At 43.0% G+C, this 6,413-nt stretch overlaps 1 long non-coding RNA gene across 1 annotated transcript; it reads left to right on the top strand.

Moving 5' to 3' along the window:
• Positions 1-2,514: 2,514 nt before the first annotated feature.
• On the top strand, positions 2,515-6,035 carry LOC147237973 (uncharacterized). Its single transcript, XR_015106942.1, has 2 exons — positions 2,515-2,566; positions 5,844-6,035. It is a non-coding gene; the product is annotated as an uncharacterized LOC147237973 (long non-coding RNA).
• Positions 6,036-6,413: the final 378 nt, after the last annotated feature.

The raw sequence follows: 6,413 nt of genomic DNA, 5'->3' as shown, positions 1-6,413 counted from the left end.
AAGGGCGAACGAAGGAGAAAGAGGGTGGTGTCAGACAACCTGATATCAATCTAATGATATAATGGCGAGCGCTCTGATGTGGATATCTGGGATATCTAGACTTATGGCTCTTTGTCGACGTCCCTTCCGACCTTGGGAAGCTTCTGAGACACAAAGACGGCGAAACAGACGGCGTCGCGCCGAGCGCTCGGATCCTTTACTCGCAGAAGTACCGCAGATTTTCACTTGGCGCAGAAGTATTATTAGCATAATAACAGCAAAAAAAAAAAAAAAAAAAGAGGTTTTAAAAGTGAAAGGGTCCGTGAGGCGGTGGGTGTTTTTCCGCCGTTTGATCGATTCACCGATCAAGGTGATTGACGTGCACCTTTAATACACTTTGTCCGGTCGTGTAAAATTAAACACCATATTTGAAAAGATAATGCGGTAAAAATAGAGATACTGAGAAAATAGGAATTATCCCAGCATATTCTCAGTTCGCTCGTGTTTATTTTTGTCATTGTTGTCGCTCAGTTTCTGTTTCTTATCCTTGCTGTTGTTGTTTTGGTTGTCTTTTCTCAAACTTGCTGTTACTGTTTTTTTTTTTTCATTCTGTTGTCTATTTATATCCTCGTTGTTCATTTTCCTGTCTATTTTTTGTGTTTATTTTTTTAACTATCTTTTAATTGTTTGAATATTTGCACTCATATGTATAATGACATTGTCATTGTTGTTACACTGCGACAAGAGAATTTCCCCTATGGTGATCAATAAAGTATATCCTATCTTATCTTATATGCAACTAAGTAGAAAAGCAGAATCTCAACTTACAAATAGTACTTGAGTAGACGTACTTAGTTACTCTCTGAGACAAGGAGCAGTAAAACAATGTTGTTCCTGCTTTTTCTTTTTTGATGCAAACTTATTCATATTTATACTCATATTTATTGAAATGATCATTTTTGCACTGCTGTGACAAGAGAATTCCCCCAATGGGAATCAATAAAATATATCCTATCTTATACAAGTAGTAAGGCAGAATCTTAACTTACAAACAATACTTGAGTAAATGTAATTCTTAGTTACTCTCTGAGAGAAGGAGCTGTAATACAATGTTGATTCTGCTTTTTTTTTAAAAGGCAGATTTATTCATATTTATACACATATTTATTGATATTATCATTGTTGCACTGCTGTGACAAGAGAATTTCCTCTATAGGGATCAATGAAGTATATCTTATCTTATCTTATAAGTATGTAACTAAGTAGAAAGGCAGAATCTCAGCTTAAAAATAGTACTTGAGTAAATGTACTTAGTTACTCTCTGTGAGAAGGAGCTGTAAAATAATGTTGATTCTGCTTTTTTTTCTTTAAATGCAGACTCATTCATATTTATACTCATATTTATTGATATTATCATTTTTGCACTGCTGTGACAAGAGAATTCCCTCTATGGGAATCAATAAAATTTATCCTATCTTATATGTAACTCAGTAGAAAAGCAGTATCTCAACTTCCAAACAGTACTTGAGTAAATGTACTTAGTTACTCTCTGAGAGAAGGAGCGGTAAAATAATATTGTCTCTGCTCTGTTTTTGTTTTGTTTTTTTGATGCGGACTCACTTTCACTGCCTGAAACGTTCGGATCGTCCTCGCCGGCCTCAAACCTCCCCTGGATTTGTTTTGGTTTTTTTCCCCATCAAATCATTTCAAAGAGAAAGAGGTAAACATTCGGCGAGAGGGAAAAAGAGGCGGACATATGGCGGACAAAGGCAAACGTTAACAGAACAAGCCGTCCCCCCCCCCCCCCCGAAAGCTCAAAAGCTGGGACCTGGTGCGGCGGGCCGACCAACGGGCCGCCACGAAAACACCTCCAACCACTCAGCATCCAGCAGACGAAGAAGGAAGCGAAAGAAGAAGTCAAGAGCCGGTGAAAGGAAGTGAGACCGAAGCCAGTGAAACATCTGCTCCGGATCCTTTTTAGTGGAGTCAGTCCTCTTTTTCACAGACTTATGTTTGTGCATAGGTCAGGAACACACTCCAAACACACACACACACACACACACACATCGTGACGTTCAAAGACGTGCACATTCAGAAGGAGAAGTTACTAAGTCGACGGGCTCCATATCTGATGGGTTCTTGTCTTAGCGGCTCATCCAGAGGAATAATAAACGGCACCGACACAAATCAGTGTTATCTTTTCACTCGTGAGGGTGGAAAGGGGTGAGCCAAAAGAGCAAAAAAAAAAAAAAAAAGAACAAAGGGACCAAAAGGAAGAGGAAAAAAAAAAAGGAGGGAAAAGGAGAATGAAAAGCCCCCTTCTGACTCGCAGTGACCCACATACATTTGCCCAGCTTTTCTGGGGCTCGCTCTCTCTTGGCAACCGGCAGCCGCTGTGAAAGAATCCCAGCGTTCAGCCAAAGGCAAAGACCGATGTGAGGGAGGGGAGGGAAGGATGGCAGGGGGATGGGAAGAGAGAGAGAGAGAGAGAGAAAAAGAGGGAGGTGTGGACAAGTGGAGACCAGATCCCTCCCTCTCTTCTTCAGCCTCTTCATGAAGGTTTGCAGCTCGGCGCCAACGCCACTCGGTGAGCACCTCTCCGACACGGAGAATCACGGTTTTCGGGTCAAAGCGCTAAAATCGCGACATCTAGCAGGAGCCGAGAAGGGGGGAGGGGGGGATTTATGTTACCCGTTTTTGATATTTTTAAACGAAAAATTAAACTTTCAACGTGAGGAAGAAATGCTCTTTATCACCCGATGAGTTGTAAACCTGAAAAAAATATACAGAAAATCCAGAAATGCTTTATGATGGAAATACTTTGAAAGCTTGATAAGTCAGTTCAGCATCAATAAATAATGCTGGAATTAAAATCTGCATTTAAATGCCTGTTAAATTAGACTGTGCTATAAGTGATATAAAGGATTGTCTCAGAAAATTAGTGTGATAAAGTTCTTTATCTTCTGTAATGCAAGTGAAAAAGAAAAAAAAATTTTTCATGATATTATAATATTTTGAGATAGGATTTTTGAGTTTTCTTAAGCCATAATCAGCAATATTAAAATAATAAAAAGGCTTGCAATATTTCAGTTGATTTGTAATGAATCCAGAATGTATGACATTTTTGTTTTTGTAATTGCATCACAGAAGAAAAAGAGCTTTATCACAATATTCAAATTTTCTGAGACAGTCCTGTACATAATAAAAGTCGAACAAATGCTAAAATATAGCATAATAAATGATAGAGTATAAGTTTGTTCATGTGATTTTCAGCTTGCAGGTGAAACAGCTGATTATATTTGTCACCTGCTCGGCGAGGTTTAGTCAGTTTCCAGTTTTTCCAGCCAAACGAACCTCGGTCCCGCCTTCGGCGCAAATTTAATAACCGAGTGCGAAGGAAGCCCACGCAGGCGGCTCGGGAGTGAAAACATCCAATAATAACACCAACCTTCACTTCCCCGTAGACGAGCGAACGCGGCGGCGGTTCGTCACCGAAGGGAAAGCGATCGGATATCAGCGAGCGGCGTAAACGTGCCAGCTGACAATTACCCGGAGGTCGGCCGAGATAAGGTTGCTCTCCAAGGCCCGGCGACGTGTCGACCCGACAGTCGGGCTGCTGATACGGGGACCACCGGCCCGCTTGGCTCCGCTCGCCGCTCTTGGAAGCTCCACAAACCGCTTTTTGCTGTAAAATCTCAACATAATGTCACTGGGAAAAGAAAAAAAAAAAAAGAGCAAAAACCAAAATGAGGTTGCACAGATTGGGAATTATAGACGTAAGGCTTGAAACCAGCTCTCTACAGCAGGGGTGTCAAACTCATTTTGGTCCGGGGGCCACATACGGACTAATTCCATGTCAAATGGGGGCCAGACCAGTAAAATCATTACCTAGAAGTAACACTAAGTCCAAATTTTTCCTTTGTCTTAGTGTAAAGGAAGTAAACGGGTACAGTATAAAAATCTTTATATGTCATGAGCTGTTCCTCTAAAAAATACATGATGAATTAATCTTAAAAATGAATATTAAAAAGGATCGATGACACCCTAAAAATATCATTGGGTTAAAAGAGAAAATCTTGCCACTAGAATTTATTAGAAAATGGATTATTAGCAAGTATAAGGGGAGGTTATAATATTTACAAGGCTAATGGTGGCTATTCTGGTTATTAAATATTTTTTCTTAAATTTTGCCCATTTTTTTGCTCCTGTTTTTGTGGGTTTTTTGGAAGATAAAAAAAAAGAAAATATTGTTTTAGCCATGTCAAAAGACGTTTTTCTTAAAAAAAATTTTTTTTCAAATTTTGAAAAAAAAAAAAATTGAAAAAATTTTTGGAAAAAAATGCAGTTACTTTTTCATTTTTTCCTTGCCTGTTTTTTTTTTTTTTTTTTTTCTCTTAAACCCACTGTATAAAACAGATGCATGTGAGAAAAAATACGCTTGCCCCACCAACACAAAGATTTGATTTCAAGCGGGGGGGGGGCACAAAATATTGTTTCCGAGGGCCGCCAGTGTGTTTACATTCTGACACCTCGGCCACATCGCTACACGCAAACAAAAGAATTCAAAATCCCTTCGTCTGCGGAGAAATACCGACCTGTTTGATTGCGTTTCAGGAAATGACGGGCGCGTTTCGTGTCATGCGATGAAGTGTGCGGTCGCCATGGGAACCGTGAGGTGTTGCGACCGCGATCCTCGCACACGGAAAAATAGAAACAAAAAGGGAGTTCCTCTCTCCGATTCAAATTTTCCCGCCGAAGACCGAATACTTCCTCCAACTTATCTCAATCGCAGTTTTAAACGACGGCGATTTAAAATGCCGAAATACATTCGTTCGCCCCGAACCTCCGCTTAAAAACAGTTTAATCCCCCCCAGACTCTGATTTTCGTCTTCGCATCGTCGGCCTCCGAGCCTCGTCATTTAATACTTCAATGAGCGACAGACTGACAGAAGCGCGTCCAGGCTCGGTGCGGCTGAGTTTTAGAGGAATAACAGCCCGAGCGCTGGTGTTTCAGGCCCAATTGAGTTCAGGCCGGGACTCAAACCTCTAAGCGGCGGCCGCGGTTCGGCACGGATCGCCATTTGGTGAATTTCGCCCCCCCCCCAGCTGCCCGGCCGGCGGTCACGTGATGTTTTGCGGCGTCTCGAATCTGGTATATTCTCATGTTAAACATCGGCGCCATCTTTGGCGGTCGTTTCGCCACCTTCCTATTATTTTCCCCCTCCGTCTTGACGGAGTGAGAAAAAGAAAGAGAGAAAGAAAGAAAGAAAGAAAGAAAGAAAGAAAGAGCGAGAGGTTCGACCGCATTATTTCAGCTCTTATTTGAAGCAGCAGCTGCGTCTCAATCAGCAAACCGACTGAAAAGAGACCAGTCGAAGGTTTTAATGGGGCATTTGATTGGGGTGTCCAGACATGTAGCCTAATGATGGATGAATGCGTGGCCTTCTCAGCAACAGTGACATAATCAGAGAGCTGTAGGTCAGTTGGAGGCAGCTGAGTGGCCGTGGCCGATCCAGAGAAAGGGCCCTTTCAGCCCCAAAACTCACGGACGTCCATCCAAGTTCATTAGCAGTCAGGCTGGCTGCGGGGCCTGCTGCAACCTTCTCCGACACACACACACACACATATCAGCATGCACAGACACACAGAACATCGCATAACAAACAGCTTTTTCTTCTTGAAGTGAATCAGTTTTTGTTCTTGCTAATCCATGGCTGTGATTTTTCTCCTCTCCTTTGCCTTTTAATAGCTCTGGCAAAGTGTTTCATCCATAAACAATAAAAGGTTGGAGCTAAAACATTTTCTCTGGTTTGGCCCCTTCACTACTAATCATCTATACTCTCCCCTCCTTTCCTGCCATTAAGCCACGACGGAGCCAAACCCGCAGCCCAGCCAAAGAACCTGATAGTCGTGGAACCCATGCAGCTCGCCGCCGCCGCCGCCACCCCCCCCCCCTTGGAATGCATTTCTGCTGCGCTGCACTTTTCACCATCCAGCAGGGAATGGATGCAACAACCCCCCTACCTCACACACACACACACACACACACACAAAATACCCCACCCACTCAAACCCCAAACCACTTGCTCTTGAGCGATTGCCCTCGAAACCTGTGCTGCAAACTTGCATCAAATCTCAGGGATTAATAGCGCACATCAGCGGGTTCTACACACACACACACACACACACACGGACACACGAGGAGCCGCAAACACTCGCGCCCGCCTTCTCATAAACGGCCACGACGGCTGGAGACAAATTCCTCTCCCATCACACTTTGCAGTGCAGCTTCCCTGAACCGCAGCGGCGCTCGTGGAGGAATGACAGCCAGACATCGCATTCACCTCAGCGCGTGATTCTTGTGTTTCAATGTCAACACAACGGGGGAGACCACTTCACTTACCGCTCCCCCCCCCCTCCAAACACACACACAC

Source organism: Fistularia commersonii, chromosome 1 (assembly GCF_037954325.1).
Source record: "Fistularia commersonii isolate RoL2024-O1a breed Wild chromosome 1, RoL_Fcom_v1.0, whole genome shotgun sequence".
NCBI classification, from domain to species: domain Eukaryota; kingdom Metazoa; phylum Chordata; class Actinopteri; order Syngnathiformes; family Fistulariidae; genus Fistularia; species Fistularia commersonii.
The sequence above is the reverse complement of the archived record's forward strand: the minus strand, read 5'-3'. Positions and strand labels throughout refer to the sequence as shown.